The sequence below is a fragment of the Monodon monoceros genome, unplaced genomic scaffold, assembly GCF_005190385.1.
Source record: "Monodon monoceros isolate NGI ecotype Baffin Bay Population unplaced genomic scaffold, NGI_Narwhal_1 Super_Scaffold_8, whole genome shotgun sequence".
NCBI classification, from domain to species: domain Eukaryota; kingdom Metazoa; phylum Chordata; class Mammalia; order Artiodactyla; family Monodontidae; genus Monodon; species Monodon monoceros.
In genome coordinates, this window is record NW_021703785.1 from 52,302,538 (window position 1) to 52,320,616 (window position 18,079).

General features: G+C 42.2%; 1 protein-coding gene across 3 annotated transcripts in view; it reads right to left on the bottom strand.

The window, feature by feature from the left end:
* Positions 1-18,079, bottom strand: part of ENOX1 (ecto-NOX disulfide-thiol exchanger 1) — a 297,621-nt gene that overhangs the window by 244,221 nt on the left and 35,321 nt on the right. The gene's annotated exons all lie outside the window — the stretch shown is intronic.

Here is an 18,079-nt window from a genome sequence, read left to right on the forward strand (position 1 = left end):
GCACCAGTCCACCAGGAAGCCTACACAACCCACTGAACCAACCTTACCCACTGGGGGCAGACACCAAAAACAACGGGAACTACAAACCTGCAGCCTGGAAAAGGAGATCGCAAACACAGTAAGTTAAGCAAAATGAGAAGACAGAGAAACACACAGCAGATGAAGGAGCAAGGTAAAAACCCATGAGACTAAACAAATGAAGAGGGGCAGTCTACCTGAAAAAGAATTCAGAGAAATGATAGTAAAGATGATCCAAAATCTTGGAAATAGAATGGAGAAAATACAAGACATGTTTAACAAGGAACTAGAAGAAGTAAAGAGCAAACAAACAATGATGAACAGCAAAATAAATGAAATCAAAAATTCTCTAGAAGGAATCAATAGCAGAATAGCTGAGGCAGACGAATGAATAAGTGAGCTGGAAGATAAAACAGTGGAAATAACTACCGCAGAGCTGAAAAAAGAAAGAAAAGAATTGAGGACAGTCTCAGAGACCTCGGGGACAACATTAAACGCACCAACATTTGAATTATAGGGGTCCGAGAAGAAGAAGAGAAGAAGAAAGGGACTAAGAAAATATTTGAAAAGATCATAGTTGAAAACTTCCCTAATATGGGAAAGGAAATAGTCAATCAAGTCCAGGAAGTACAGAGAGTCCCATGCAGGGTAAATCAAAGGAGAAAAATGCCAAGACACATACTAATCAAACTGTCAAAAATTAAATACAAAGAAAAAATATTAAAAGGAGCAAGGGAAAAACAACAAATAACATACAAGGGAAGCCCCATAAGGTTAACAGCTGATGTTTCAGCAGAAACTCTGCAAGCCAGAAGGGACTGGCAGGACATATTTAAAGTGATGCAAGGGAAAAACCTACAACCAAGGTTACTCTACCCAGCAACAATCTAATTCAGAATTGACGGCGAAATTAAAACCTTTACAGCCAAGCAAAAGCTAAGAGAATTCAGCAGCACCAAACCAGCTTTAAAACAAATGCTGAAGGACCTTATCTACGCCGGAAGCACAAGGGAAGGAAAAGACTCACAAAAACAATTAAGAAAATGGTAATAGGAATATACATATCAATAACTACCTTAAATGTAAATGGATTAAATGCTCCAACCAAAAGACATAGACTGGCTGAATGGATACAAAAACAAGCCCTATATATATGCTTCTACAAGAAACCCACTTCAGAACTAGAGAAAAGTATAGGCCAATAACACTGATGAACACAGATGCAAAAATCCGCAACAAAATACTAGCAAACAGAATCCAACAGCACATTAAAAGGATCATACACCATGATCAAGTGGGATTTATCCCAGGGATGCAAGGATTCTTCAATATACGCAAATCAATCAATATGGTACAATACACTATATTAACAAATTGAAGGAGAAAAACCTTATGATCATCTCAATAGAGGCAGAAAAAGCTTTCGACAAAATTCAACACCCATTTATGATAAAAACCCTCCAGAAAGTAGGCATAGAGGGAACTTACCTCAACATAATAAAGGCCATACATGACACACCCACAGCCAACATCGTTCTCAGTGGTGAAAAACTGAAACCATTTCCACTAGGATCAGGAAGAAGACAAGGTTGCCCACTCTCACTGCTATTATTCAACATAGTTTTGGAAGTGTTAACCACAGCAATCAGAGAAGAAAAAGAAAGAAAAGGAATACAAATCGGAAAAAAAGAAGTAAAACTGTTACTATTTGCAGGTGACATGATACTATACATAGAGAATTCTAAAGATGCTACCAGAAAACTACTAGAGCTAATCAATGAATTTGGTAACGTAGCAGGATACAAAGTTAATGCACAGCAATCTCTTGCATTCCTATACACTAATGATGAAAAATTTGACAGAGACATTAAGGAAACACTTCCATTTACCACTGCAACAAAAAGAATAAAATATCTGGGAATAAACCTACCTAAGGAGACAAAAGACCTGTATGCAGAAAACTATAAGGCACTGATGAAAGAAATTAAAGATGATACAAACAGGTGGACAGATAGACCATGTTCTTGGATTAGAAGAATCAACACTGTGAAAATGACCATACTACCCAAAGCAGTCTACAGATTCAGTGTAATCCCTATCAAACTAACAATGCCATTATTCACATAACTAGAACAAAAAATTTCATAGTTTGTATGGAACCACAAAAGACCCCAAATAGCCAAAGCCATCTTGAGAAAGAAAAATGGAGCTGGAGGGGCTTCCCTGGTGGCGCAGTGGTTGAGAGTCTGCCTGCCGATGCAGGGGACACGGGTTCGTGCCCCGGTCCGGGAAGATCACACATGCCACGGAGCGGCTGGGCCCGTGAGCCATGGCCGCTGAGCCCGCACGTCCGGAGCCAGTGCTCCACAACGGGAGAGGCCACAACAGTGAGAGGCCCGCACATGGCAAAAAGAAAAAAGAAAAAAAAAAGAAAAATGGAGCTGGAGGAATCAGGCTCCTTGACTTCAGACTATACTACAAAGCTACAGTAATCAAGACAGTGTGGTACTGGCACAAAAGCGGAATATGGAGCAATGGAACAGGATAGAAAGCCCAGCGATAATCCCACGTACATATGGTCACCTTATCTCTGATAAAGGAAGCAAACATATACAGTGGAGAAAAGACAGCCTCTTCAGTAAGTGATGCTGGGAAAACTGGACAGCTACATGTAAAAGAATGAAATTAGAACACGCTCTAACTTCATACACAAAAATAAACTTGAAATGGATTAAAGACCCAAATGTAAGGCCAGACACTATAAAACTCTTAGAGGAAAACATAGGCAGAAGACTCTATCACATAAATCACAGCAAGGTCCTTTTTGAACCGCCTCCTAGAGAAATGGAAATAAAAACAAAAATAAACAAATGGGACCTAATGAAACTTAAAAGTTTTTGCACAGCAAAGGAAACCATAAATAAGATGAAAAGAGAACCCTCAGAATGGGAGAAAATATTTGCAAACAAAGTAACTGACAAAGGATTAACCTCCAAAATTTACAAGCAGCTCATGCATCTCAATATCAAAAAAATAAACAACCCAATCCAAAATGGGCAGAAGACCTAAATAGACATTTCTCCAGTGAAGATATACAGATCGCCAGCAAACACATGAAAGGATGCTCAACATCACTAATCATTAGAGAAATGAAAATCAAAAGTACAATGAGGTATCACCTCACACCGATCAGAATGGCCATCATAAAAAAATCTGCAAACATTAAATGTTGGAGAGGGTGTGGAGAGAAGGGAACCCTCTTGCACTGTTGGTGGGAATGTAAATTGATACAGCCACTATGGAGAACAGTATGGAGGTTCCTTAAAAAACTAAAAATACGACTCAGCAATCCCATTACTGGGCATATACCGAGAGAAAACCATAATTCAAAAAGAGTCATAATTCAAAAAGAACCATAACCACAATGTTCATTGCAGCTCTATTTACAATAGCTAGGACATGGAAGCAACCTAGGTGTCCATCAACAGATGAATGGATAAAGAAGATGTGGCACATATATACAATGGAATATTAGTCAGCCATATAAAGAAACGAAATTGAGTTATTTGTAGTGAGGTGGATGGACCTAGAGTCTGTCATACAGAGTGAAGTAAGTCAGAAAGAGAAAAACAAATACCGTATGCTAACACATATATATATGGAATCTAAAAAAAGAAAAAATGGTTCTGAAGAACCTAGGGGCAGGACAGGGATAAAGACGCAGATGTAGAGAATGGACTTGAGGACACGGGGAGGGGGAAGGGTAAGCTGGGGCGAAGTGAGAGAGTGGCACGGACATATACACTACCAAATGTAAAATAGATAGCTAGTGGGAAGCAGGCGCATAGCACAGGGAGATCAGCTCAGTGCTTTGTGTCCACCTAGAGCGTTGGGATAGGGAGGGTGGGAGGCAGATGCAAGAGGGAGGAGATATGAGGATACATGTATATATGTAGCTGATTCATTTTGTTATAAAGCAGAAACTAACACACCATTGTAAAGCAGTTACACTCCAATAAAGATGTTTAAAAAAATTTAAAAAAAGCTACAATAAAAAAGTCAGAATTATGAAAAACAGAGAAAGAATACAGAACTCTCCTATTCATATTTTATATCTCTGAATATTCTGATCATCATTCTGAAGATCAGTAGTCAATACATAGTACTGGATGTATAAATGTAAGTTTAAGAAATTGGAATAATTCCTTATCGCATCCTAGGTATTAGCTAAATTCTACGATGTAAGCCTGTTTTTATATTATTCGCAATTTTCCCCAAACAGCTGTAATCAGAAAAGGATTCTCTATGTACTAGAGACTTCAGTTAACTGATTGAAAATTACTTTACGCTAAGCTAAATCTGTGTCGTTTCTTACAAAGGCTGTACGTCTTTCTAAATCAGTATTCAGCTCAGATTATTAGAATTATGATGGTTGTTGCCACTGTCCAAACAGGAAAGCAGGCAGATGAGAAAAGTAAAACAAAAAGAGAGAGGGGGAAATTGAAGCAAGGAGGGAGGAAACGCTATTCCCTTGAAACACATTCATTAACCTGGGATTACTGCTAGAAGCTCCAGGCTAGAAGTGAGCAGCTTGCTTCTAAACAGATTTTAATTTTTAATCCAGTGGAATAGGTCAGATGCCACTCTCGCACCTGGAGGCCCATCCCAGAACCTACCTGCCCCAAGGCAGTACGGGTCTGCTAGTAATGGTCACATTTGGGTAAACGTAACCTCCAGGCAACCACGTGTCTCCGCGTGTTCTCATGCCAAGAGCCAGCAATCAAAGTTGGATGAGCTCTCACAATGAGGTAGGGGGTTTCTCCTGAGGTATTTTTTAGGAGTGAGAAAAGACACAGCCAATAAAACCATTTTTTAAAGTGGAGGTTGGAGGGGGGATATCTATTTTGGAAATTCTAATAAATAGAGATCAGCTTTACTACTTAATTAAAATTGGGTGGAGGCATATACGTTGGTCCAAATGTGATGCTCACGAGAGAAGTGTCCAGGCATGAGAAAGATTTCCCGGGAAATTGAACGCCTAAATGTAGGGAGAATTGAACAGAGCAGGCCCCGCGCTTCCACAGGCGGAGCTGAAACAAGCAAAGATGAACTGGGTGTGACCGATTCCCAAGCCCTCCGCAGACCTCAGATCAGCTGCGTATTAGCATAGGCAGGCCTCAGCTGTCCAGGAAAATGAGAGTGCATATTTAAAGTTGCGTTTTAATTTAAAAGGTGCTCAACATTTCTCGTCTTGTTCACTGAAAAAGGCCAACACCCGCGTGCCTTATTGATGCACTGCAGAACCGCAGTCTAAAAGAACTAGGTTCGCCACACGGCATTTGCTGAGGATGTGTTAAATGCACAGTTTCAGAGCCAAGAATATTGTTTTTCAAACTCAGTGAATGCATTATTAAAGGACTTCTGCTGTGCCCACCACCGGGGGATAGGAGAAGAGGTGGCGGTGGCCCTGAACTCTGAATGGGAAGGGACGATGAGTAAGTCATTCACTATAAACTCTAACAGCACTAACCCCAAACTTACACTTCTCCGCCCCTCTCTTCAATTCCCTTCGGCCAATCTAGAAAAAAGGAAAATGGAAACCTTGAAATAAAACTCGTGTAAAACTTTAGTTCCCAGCACAACATCTTTGGTTCTTCGGATGGTAAGTATTTCACTGAGACGGGTGCCTGGTCCCCTTTTCCACGTTCCGGGACTGCGTAAGCCTTCACATCAGCCCCCAGCTCTACTTGCAGATCAAGAGTATAATATACTGACTCCTTCCAAGAAGCTTTGTGTTAAAATCATTCAATGCCCACACAAGTAATTTTTAAATTAACTGAACCAGAAATAATGCATAATGCATATCAATTTTATGACAGTGAGAAGTTATTCACTGTTAGTAAGCCAAGAATATCTGTTGTATAAATTTAAATTCTTAGCAGTAAGTCCAGTGTTTTAAATAGACTATGGAAAAGCATGAAATTTATGCCAGGTGAATTTTGAATATAGGGGAGCCTTTATCATTCTAGGAAAAATACTTCTCTGCAACAGGCAAATTCTCTGGTTAAGTCCAGAAATGATCCATTTTACTTGGAAAATTATCCTCGTTCACTTGGAAAAATATTTTCTTTAAACTGCTCCCTCGGTGCATTTTAAAACCTAACTTGATTTACAGACGTCACTTTTACACACAACTTTTCTGGGATATATCTTTTGCACAAGGCGAAGTGAATTGGTGACAAAAATCTCTATCCCGTTAAGATGTGGGGAGCAAACACATGACCAGTATCCCCAGATGCAGGCAATGTATGCTGAGTTTTATGTTAACACTTTCCCCTTAAAAATAAGAATATAAAGTTCTTTCTTCAGAAAATTTCAGAAGACCATGGTTTTAAAATTATACCTTTACTTGACACACTTTCCAAAACCTCAGAACCCTGATGTTAAAAGAGCTGATGCTGCCATAATTTGAGTCGACCCCATAAATATGTATAGAACTCCCAGGGCACCTCATCTGCTGAGCAGGTGCTGAGCAGGTGATGCAAGATGACTACCGTCTGCTGGTCCTGCCTTCAAGCAGCCTGCGACTGGTCTGGCGGGACAGACACATGTATATCTGGTTGTAATGTGCTGGGATTATATTCTCGTGGTACGAATCAAATGTTCTGGCAGTACAGAATAAAGAGTGAGGATTCTGGAAGGGAACATGGGAGTAGGGAGGGTAGATGCTCAGCAGAAGAGATGACATTTGAGCTCGGTCTTAAAGGATGAAGAAGATTAGGCCAGGCAGGGGAGAGCATTCCAAGCCAGAGAAAAAAAACAAAACCAAAACCAAAAACAAATCAGCCCATCCATACCAAGGGTTTAAAATCAGACTTTTAAAGGTGTTTTCCTTCAAAAAGATTCAAGTTTGAGAAGTCTAACATGACGTAAAAATCACAAACTAGATGGTTTCTTTCTCACTGGCCTGCCCTTCTCACAAGCACCCTAAATGCTTAGAAGTACATGTAACAAGAAGGAGAGGACTTAAAGTACCTTGGTAGAAACAGAGAGAGAATGATTCCATAACTGAAGTAGTAGTCGGAATTAGCACGGTAGGTTTGTGAGTGAGAAGTGCTACCAATGAAATCAGGAAAAGCATACTGCAATAATCATGCCTTTTCGGTCTGTTTAAAATACAAGTTAAATCGATCTCATTAAGAGGGTCTGCTAAGAAAAAAGTCTGCCAAGAGCTATCAACTACAGGGTGTGTAAGAATTTTGCTCTGTGCTGGGTCCTATTAGTCAGAAGGGAGGAGAGCAAGGAGAAACCCATCATTTTCTCCCAGTCATTTAATCACATTGGTCTCTTGAATAGAGATGAAGGCTGGGCTGCAGACTTCACATTTTGTACTGTGTCCCTCTTCTGCTACAGAGGGACAAGGAAGGGGGGCAGCAAGGTCTCCTGGGTAGACCCGGACGGAGGAAGCATGAGGCTCTAATGCCCAAGTGAAGATGCTGCTGAGAGGCTGAGACCACGAAGAGGACAAGACTTTGATGGGTTTTCACAGGGCCTAGAAGCTAACGAAACTGGAGCTAAAAACCTAAGGGAAATTTAAGTCAGCAGGAACCTAAATATAATAGGTTATAGTTTTGCTTATTCATTTTATAAAAGTTAATTCATTCGTATTGGTACTTTTTTAAAGAGGTGTGCATGTATGTGTAAGTGTACGGGTGTGTGTGCCTGTGTGTGAGAGAGAGGTTAAAAAGATAAATGAACCAAGTGTCTGGACTGTGTTCACTGTTTTCTCTGAGCCATCAACAAGTAGAGCCAAGATGCAGGAAGAGTGTATTTTTAGGAAGGCGTGCCTTGGAGACTTAACCCTCTTATTATTCCCCATGTAAAAGAAGGCAGCTTTGGAGAGCTGAGGCTGTGGCTCCCTAGACCCACGTGTCACCCCTCCTCCCCGGGCAGGTGTGCAGACTGTGGGGCCGCCTGGGTCTCGCTAGACTTGGGGTCTGGCTTCTGGCTCTGGGTCTGCTGCTGACTCACTGCATGAACTTGGGCTGGTCACGGTTTTCTCGGGTGGAAAGGAAAAGCCAGTGTTTGGATTACACACTTTGCATTGGCTTTCCTCTCCCAATGTTCTCCGATTCGGCAGAATAATACGATGTTCTAGAGAAATGTTTTCAGCCTTCTGGGTTTTACATATTCACGTTTGAGAGCCGCTGTAATAATAACAATGCTCCATCTAGTGTCAAAATAGGGAATGTTGGTTTGGGAGTGCAGAGTGAGGAATGGCTCTGTGGTCCTTCATGGCTTCAGCGGTCAGAGTGGCAGTGAGCATAACTGCTGTTCGGGGGGGGGGGGGGTCTTTGTCATGTCCCACCCGCCCAACTTGGGGACGTAGGACGCTTTGAAAAAGACTGTGTTTTACAGCTTCCGTGTGTGATGCACAACACTGGCACGACAGGACTTTTATTAAGGTCACAAGGAATCATCTTTCCTACTCTTTTGACTGGTGGCTATTGCCATCAACATAAAGGAGCCCCTGGGCGATGGAGACGGGCAGGCAGTACCTTCCCGAGGGAAGATCAGAAGGGATCCTGGGCGAGCTGCAAGCAAGTCACCCAGTTCTGGCATCTCGCAGACTTAAACCTGGGAGTTCTGCAGGGCTTCAGTCCTCCACCCTTCCCTCTTCATTTCTTTCTTTCCAAATGCTCCCACAAGGAAAACATCTCCGACCAGCTCACAGCTCACCACACACACTTCCAACTTCCCAGTTCTGTGCAGCTCTGTCCTCTCCTTGCTAAATGCCACCCCACAGGAAAGAAACCAAAGGAGGGAACGACATCAATACAGGGGCAACGCATGTATCATTTAGACAAACGGTCCTCCTCCTCACGTGTCTGACTCTCCTGTGGTTTTTCTTTGGTCTCCATTAAGTGGCAGTGCAGTTTAATTTAATTTTTATAATATTGCCATGTACAAACCGCTTCATTTTGGAACCTGCCTCCCTCTCAGGACGCAGGTCAGTTTGGCAGAACGGTGTTTATCGCATGCCAGACGCTGTCTTAATGATGTCTGGGCTGCGAGAACGTAATGAGCCCAAACTCAGAAATTCTCTGCCACGCTGCCCGGTCTGCTCTCAGCCTGTAATCTAGGTGACTCGAAGCACATTTTACTTCCTGCGACCAAGTTCCATGGGAGAGGTTTTCTCCCTGTTTATCATCCTTATGTCTCATGCTCGTGATGTGATGGCTGGACCCATGCCAGCAGCAGTGGCTGAGGTTCTGGAATGCTCACGTGCTGGCTGGGCTGCCGGCTCCAACAACTCACCTTGTCTGATCTGTTCTAACGGGTTGCCTCCACTAGTCTGCTTTCTGTCCTTACCTTCTAGTCAGTCACTTGGAATTCTACCGTTTACTGGCCCAGTGTGACTTCTGCCCAGACCTCTGCCCTGGCTTGTCAGTTTAATGTGCCTCTACATTCCCCAATCAGCCTGATTCTAAATGGCCCAAACTGTCCTTAAGTCCGTTATCACCAGCCCCACATTCCTGCTCCAGGATCTTCACGCCCATCCTGAGGGCGGCACATCCTTTGAGTTCAGAGTGAGGGTCTCAGTTCAGTTCCACTGACCAAATCCAGGTCTGGCAGCTGTGGTACTCTTGAGTACAACTGTTACCTGGTAACCAGCAACTGAGGTAGTTCCCACAGAAGACTCGCAAATGAGATTTGCCTCAGGGGGCCACCAGAACATACTGGTCTCTGATGATTACCAGACAAAGAAAACATTTAGAATATTTACTGAAGACCTAGAATGGTGCCTGGCATCCTATGGGGACTCAAAAGAATTTGGCAAACTATGTAAAGACATCTCTCAAATAACAAATTGCAAATGTTGACAGTTATGATTGGATATTGTAAGCTCCCTCAGGATAGAGAGTCTGTCTGGGTTTATATCTGCATCCCCAGGGCCCAGCGCAGGGCCTGGCATCTAGCAGAATTGGCAAATATTTGCTGAGTTAGAGTGACTTTGTTGAGAAGAGTATGTCAAAGGCACTTTTGGACGATATCTAATTTCCCAAGAACTGGGATGAGGCAGGACTTTTGAAGATGGCCCAGACAAAACTATCAGATTGGGTGGAGCCCTGAATCTACGTGCTAGGGTGGTTCTTGAGGCACCAGAATCTCTGAGTCTATCCAGTGAGTAAGGACCACGACAGGATGGGTGTGGGAACTCTGCAGGACAGTCTATGACCTAACGCACATTTTCTCCTGCTGGGATCCTCGGCACCTTCAGGTTTGTCCTGGGATGCGAGAAATTCTACTGGACAGCTACTTACGAGTAAAACACGGGAATCTGGGTTTGGCCAAGCATCTTCGATGCCTGAAACACATCTGAGTGTGAAACAGCCAAGCTCCAGGCCCTCTAATGGAGCCCAGCAGAGCTGCCAAAACAGCTGGGTGGCAATGAGCTAAGAATGCCATGCTTTCAGTGAATGGCGTGAGGCTAGTAGTTTAGAGCATTTATTGATTGATTTGTATGGTCTAAGCTCTCTATGAATGTATGGAACACTATACTTAGGTCAATCAAGGGTACCTGAATTTCAAAATGTATTAAAATGTGTTAGTGTTCATTTCGCATAAAATATAAAGCATCCATCTTTAAAGTGCTCACAGCAATCAGTGCTTTTAATTGAGCAGAAAAGCATATGCAGATATAGAAATGTTTAGTCTTAGCTGGGGTTTCTGACTGTCGTCTTCAGACATACGTTTCCACAACAGATGTTTCAATTACGACAGTAATATTCATTGAAAGGTGAACCATAAATGTATAGGCACTTGAAACATTATTGAACAAAAGGAATTTAAAATGCTGGTGGACTGCATTTCAGCCCTGTTTTGATTTTACCAGCATTTGTCAATTAATCAACGTGAACCTTGTAAAACATGTTCTCTTACTAGTGGAAACAAGCAAGTGCTTGCAGACTTTGAAGGAAAGGTCGTTTAATAATTTGCTAATTGTGCAAAGATAGATTTAAATTTTTTTTTTTTAAAAAGGGAAGCTCTCCTTACCACTCTGCATAAACAGAACTTTATTTAAGCTTAAACTTGCTAACTGAAATATGGTCAATGGTTGGGCTGTGGGGTTTTCTGTGTTTTTTTTTTTTTGTATTAAATAGCGGAGAAACATTAAGATGGAAAGAAATTAACCTAGCTGCACGTTTTCAAAATTTATTTTAAGAAGCTTTCTGTTACCTCTGACATTTCAGAGCTGCCAACCTTGAGGCTATGGTTATAATCAAATCAACTATAACTTCTTGGCAGACAAGTGAAGAGAAAAAAGACAAAGCAACAGAAATGGGAAATGGAGCAGCACAAAAGAGCCATGCAGGGGCAATGTTCTGTTTTCTTCTCTTTTCTTCTTTTTTCTTTGCTTCAATTCATCCTTCATTCTGCTAGATGGATGTCAGCTCCCTACTCCCTACTTCTGACCGCCTGGTTCATTTTAAGTGAGAAAGAAGCTGAGTCCAACTCTCTCTTGGGGGAAGCCAGGTCTCAGCACACCCGCCACCTCTCCTGGCCACCAAGGAAGTGCCTTAACTACCGGGCACAGCACTACCACCACCCAGCGCTCTGCAGTCATCTGAAGGACTCGAGGAAGTTTAAAATGGGTAACATACCTCGGAGAGCAATTTCTACCCTGGGGTCTGCAGGGCTGAACCGAGAAATCCGCACCATCTTAGGAGTATAAGTGGAACTTGAGATAGCGTGCCTCGAGGCGTTTGTAGGAGTCAGAATTTTGCACGGAGTTTACAGAGACAACGTTCCTTGAAGGGAGATAGGTTTTGGCAGGCGGTCTGGGCAAACTGCTTTGCTGCAGGACTCCTTTTATAAGAGTTACGAGGCCTGGGTTGCTCTCTGCCTGCTCAAACTGGCTTATCAATCCATTCCATTCCATTCTGTTACTCGTTCTAAATAAGTCATTATTTCAGGCACATTTCCCTAAGCAGATGCAAACACTCTTTTCCTGTGTGAGACTCCCCTGGGCAAATTAGGTTTCTTGGAAAAGGGTCAAGGAGCAATCAAACAAAATACCTACTGAAAAACAAGCAGGTGGTTTCAGGGGACGCTGTCATTTGTGCAGGCCACACCACAAGTCAAATTTTAGACACTGCTCGGGCTGTAATGTTGAATCTGATAGGGCCAGGAATGGAAAACAAAATCCTGATATCTGTAGCCAAAGTTTCTTTTTATCATCATGACAAATAAGTTTTTTCCCCTCCCAGCATTATCAAAGTATAATTGAGAAATACAATTGTATGACATGCATTTAACATGATGATTTGACATACATATGATGAAATAAAAATTCATATTTGAAGGCAAAATCAGAAAAATTTAAACAGAAATTATTTTCTCTGCCCGTTTGGGCCTCCTCCCACCCCTCTGGTGTGCACTGTGCACCTGCTTTTTGCATTAACCAGACCTCCCCAATGGCAGAAAGGCCGGCTCAACCATAAAGATCAATTTCTCTTCTTCTGGCACCAGCCATGTAACTCCTTGGAAGGTAACATTCCTGTCTCAATCCCGTAAGGGCTCAGGATGACCCGCCACTCGCCTTGTATGTACAGACATCTCTGCTGAAATTTATGTATTGATACAAAGCCAATATATCATTTCCCTTAAAGACAGCGATTGGTGCAGACCACATCGGTCAAAAGACTGAGGAGATACTGGGCACCCCCCAATGGAAGTCCTTAAATACTTATGACCTTATTCATGTTACTAACTATATTACTTGTATTCTTGTATTACTTGTATTGTGTTACTTGTATTCTGCCTGTTTTCCAAGATTATTGTTTCTTGCATTACCAAATGTGTGACTGAGCCTCTGATAAGAAATAATGATGACGAGGTGACTTGAAACAACTGACCAAATACAGAGCTCTGTAAGATCCATGACGGTAATAGTGCAACCCTAGATGTGGAAAGAAACAACAAGAGGGAACCATCTCCTGGACCGTAACAGAGTCTCAGTTCCCTTACCTATAAAATTGGGCTTTTGGCTACTGTTAACAGGGTCTAGTCCAGTAATAGCACACTGAGTGGTCCATCAACGAAATACTTGCCTTACCTGGGAATGAGCATTCCTAGCATAGTGGGACAAATTGGTCATGGTATACCTCCAAAACCTTGGTAGAAATTAAGGCTGAAAAGGAGGGACTGTAAAATAAAGAATGTTGTTCACCATCCAGTTCTACAAGACTCAAGTCATTGATCACTGCAGTCGCTGACCTACAATGCGCCCTGAAAGGAATTCAGGGCAAAGATCAGGATGCAGTACTTCGTGCTCTAGGAAAACTGGCAGAAGTGACCCTTAGATAGCTGATATTTTCAGGAGAAAATTTTATGAGCTCAGTTTCTTGCATCTTCCCATACTTCGAAAAGCACTAAAACCATTAACTATATCTGTTCCTTACAAATAGCAGTAACCTTCTACCAAGATGTGTGCTTGATTGCATGTACCCCCTTCTGCAAAATCACATATACACTGACCTTCCCCCTTTACCTCTTCGGAACAGTTCTCAGAGCTCTCTGAGACACTGTCTCTCGGGTTATAATCCTCAGGTTGGTTTGAATAAAATTTACAATTTTTTCTTAGATCGATTACTGATTAATTTTTCATCAGTGCACAAATATTGTGAAATGATTACCACAATAAAGTTAATAACACATCCGTCACCTCACATAGTTACCTCTGTGTGTGTGGGTTTATTTTTTTATGGAAGCAAAACTGATAGTCATAAAGTAATGGAAAATTTCCTTGTCTAATATTTCTAATTAAAAGTTGCTAATCAAATCCTAATTCCTTAATAAAACTGTAGTACAAAATTTTTATAAGGGAAAAGTTACTATGAAATTATTATCTTCTGTTCTCGTTATCTAACACATGTGGAATATTTCTGAAATAGATATTCCTTATTGCATTTTTTTTTCTTTGAGTCATAGGAAGAAAAGTCCCTTTTATGTTCTTTTAATATTTGCTTTTATTAACTTCAGCTTCAGTTAGCTCACTTCCATATACCAAGATTCTTTTCAAAACAGAAGAGAGAAGAGGTAAAGGCAAATGTGGGAAGGGAAGCTGCTTGGTGACATGACAGCCACTCCCTGGTAGGAGTTACTTCTACCTAAAACATATACACCATATTAAGAAGCCACGGGGAAGAAATAAATGGATGTGGATGGAAGGTTTTCATTCATTTCCTTGACATCTCAGAATACTGTAAATAAGTTTGTGTGTTTCAATTCAAACAGTTCCACGATCTTGGAGGTCTTAGTCATTTGTTTTGTTTTGTTTTTACTCTTTACTATTTTTTTTTTGAATTTTATTTTTTTATACAGCAGGTTCTTATTCGTTATCTATTTTATACACATTAGTGTATACAGGTCTTAATCATTTGTATTAGCAGTTTCTGGAGTGTACAAAGCTCGGGCTTAAGGACCATTATTGGCATTCAATGGCGTCAGACTGCGTTAAGCAGGTGTACAACCTTGTTCATGGCTATCTTTGATCATCTTTATTTAAAAGTAAGTTCAGGCTGATGAAGTGGCTTAGCATCCTCCTGTGTTTTCAGCCTGCTAGTCATGCTCCACCAGAACATCTGGCTCTCCCGGGCACCCTCACGCTTCTCCAAACGAAACCAAAGTCGGCAAGGTGAATGGGAAGGACTGGCAAGTGGCATTCAACCCGGGAAAAAAGTTTAAAAGTGGCATATAACCCGGCAGCCCTGTTTTTAAATGTACCCAGGGTTGTGGTTTTATGCAGGTATGGTATGGGGAACAGGTTAGGAGATGCTTGCCATAGAAAAGATAGTTTGTTACATATAGTTTCCAAGAGGAAGAGGCATGAAGTGCCACATCAGGCCACGCAGGGCCACGTGCAGAGGTACCAGGGTTGCTCAGGAGGAGAGGCAAGAAGGAAAAAACGCGGGCAAAAGCCTTTCCTGTGGTTTCTGCAGGCTAGGAAGGTTTAGGACTGGGTAGCTTCAATAATTTCAGTGCGTTCTGAGGCACAGGGATGATTCCTGATTGTCCAGCACCTGGCCCTGGTGTGACTTAGGGCAGGGGCATAGCGTTCTGGACTGCAGGAGCCTGATAAAAAGGGGCAGGTGTGGGCATGGCCTCAGGATTGGTTCACTTGGCAATCCAAGGTGTGCTCCCAGGCAAGCTGTTCGCTGTCTCTAGGAATTAGCTAACCCTGGGAAGGGCAGTGCCTCCTTGGCATCTGCAAGACTCTAAGATGTCAAAATACATCTTATAAAATACAGAAGATAAAATAAGATTAATACAAGCCTGTCTGAAACACTTGTAAGAAGCATACAAACAGAGCTTCTCAAACTTTAATGTGCAGAGGAATCACCTGGGCATTCTGTTAAACTACAGGTTCTGATTCATTAGGTCAGGTGGGCGTTGAGATTTTGCTTTTTTTTTCTTTTGGCCACGCCCCACGGCATGGGTAACTTCCCCCACCAGGGATCAAACCCGCAGCCTCTGCAGTGGAAGCATGGAGTCTTAACCACTGGACCACCAGGGAAGTCCTGAGATTTTGCATTCCTAATAAAGTCCTTGGTGATGTTGGGGCCATGCTTTGAATAGTTAGGGCTAAGAATATCCCTTGGTCACCTTCTGCAGGGAAGAGGGAAGAACCTGACACTTGCCGAACCCTGCTTTGAACCAGATACTGCTTGGCCCTGAATACACAGACCTCATCTTGTTTTGCTTGGACAACATCCTTTGCTCTTAGGAAAAATGATCCCAGTGTTACAGGGAAGGGAACTGAGACTCAGGGTAGTTAAGTAACCCGCCCAGGTCACTTAGCTGAAAGTCAGAAGGTACAAATGTTATCTGGCCCAAAACCCGAATTTTTTCCCACCACAACATCCGTACAGATCGTTCCACTCCAGTGGAAAATAAAATGTCTCTGTTGGTAAAGGCTTCGTAAAATATAAAGTGTGGACTTGAATCGTGGACCATTTACAACTTGAATTCTGAACAGAAGAGAAATTCTGAATGATGTTCATTACTTCAGGACCAGAAATAAATGGTGCTGACTAAATAACTTATATTTTATTACAGCTATTCGAGAAACACTTCACACGGGATTCCCTATTACACTAGTGTCTTTATCTTAAAAAGTGACGCATGTCCATGGTAAGATATAAACAACAAAAGTCTGCCTTCCTCCCATGTGCTTCCATTTCTATTGCACAGAGAGAACTACCGTTAGGTCTGTGTAGCCTTCTAGAAATTCTGGGCAAATAGTAACCTTCTATGCAAATAATAAACTTTTTCATACAAATTCATTCACCCAGCCATTCATTTTTCCAGGGGGAAAAGGAGTAAGTAAAACATGCAACATCCCTCATGCACCTCACATTCCAGCAGGGGAGCTAGATCATAAACAAAAGAGTGAAATAAACATTATGTCAAATAAGGATAAATGATATTGAAGAAAAAGCCGGTGGAGTGGGGGGGGGAGGGGCGGGGAACATTTGCAATTATAAATGCAGTGGTTAAGGAAGGCCTCATGGAAAAGATGGTATTTGAGTAGAGACATGAAAGCGGTCATCCTAGTCCACATTTACATTTTCCTTTAGCAATATGTGTTAGAGCCCTTGCCGTATCACAACTTAAAGATCTACCTCATTCTTATTAATGGCCCCATAGTACTCCACTGTGTGCATATACCATAGTACTGATGGGCATTCCTTTACTTAAGCAAAGGGAATGTTTTAGATTAAGCTTGTTATTGAACTTATTAGGTGATCGTCTGAGTGGTCATAAGGAGATTTGGCGAGCACGGTATAAAGCCTGATGAAGTAGAAAGAGCAATTAGACGTGAAGCTGTGGCTGGGAGCCCTAGTGTGCCACTCGACCAGGTGACCACGTTATAACCGGGTATCCACTGAATGCCTGCTTCATATTAGTGGTTTTCCTTCTGCCACATCTTAGGCAGGGCTACATCCACCAGGTGCAGGGGGGTGTCTAGGAGCTTCTCTACCCTGAGGGAAGGCCGACAACCTACTTGCAACATTTTCCTCAATGCCAGCCTACCCTGTAAGCCCTGCGGAGTCCAATACAAACCCTCCAGGTGACAAGTTTTCCACATTCCCCACAAAGGAAGCACAAGCACAAATTTTAGGGAGCAGTTAACCATCTGGGCTCTGAGTACAATCTTCCTCTTTTAGGAGAAAGCACGTAAGCTTCCTTAAAACAATAAGGAACAAAAACTCCTTACCTTCTAGCAATATTTATTTACACGGATACAGATGTTTAGCATTGGGCCATATGACTGGACATATTTCACACTTAATGAAAGATTCATTTATGCATTTAATTATTATCTGAGGCAGTACCTGGATTATGTCAGCCCTCTGCCGGGCTCTGTAGGAGGAATAAATATCGTGCAGTATGGTTCCTGCCCTTGTCACCTGCTAGCTCTTAACAAAGACTGGACAAGGGAAAAAATGACCGTGATTGAAAGCAGTGTGTGATCAGTTAGTGGTGCCAAGGACAATGTAACAGGAATTAAAGGAAAGGGGAGGATGCTATGATCCAGAGAGGGATCCTGGCTGAGATATAAACAGGTAGGGATGCAGGTGGAACCAGGGGACTTTGGGAAGGGGTATGTGTGTGTGTGTGCGCGCGTGCATGTGTGTGTGTTTTGAGAACATGTATGAATGGAAGGTGCATATAACTGCACAGCCAGCAAAGGCCCAGGTGAGGGAAAATACAGGTATTATAAAGGCAACACGAAGCAGCCCACTAAGAGCTTAAACACAGAATACGGGGGGTGGTCGCAGATGACAGGAGATGCTGGTTGGAGTGAGACTGGCAGAGGGTTCTGAGGCTCCCACCTTGCAATCAGATATGAGATAAATAAATGAGTCTTGAAAGGTGTCAAGAAAAGCACCATCAACCTCTTCCTCTTTTTCTCTTTTTGCTTTTATGGGGCGGAGGGGTACTGCACACTTTGGTTTGATAACCTCTATTTCCAATTCCAGTAATGTAAGAA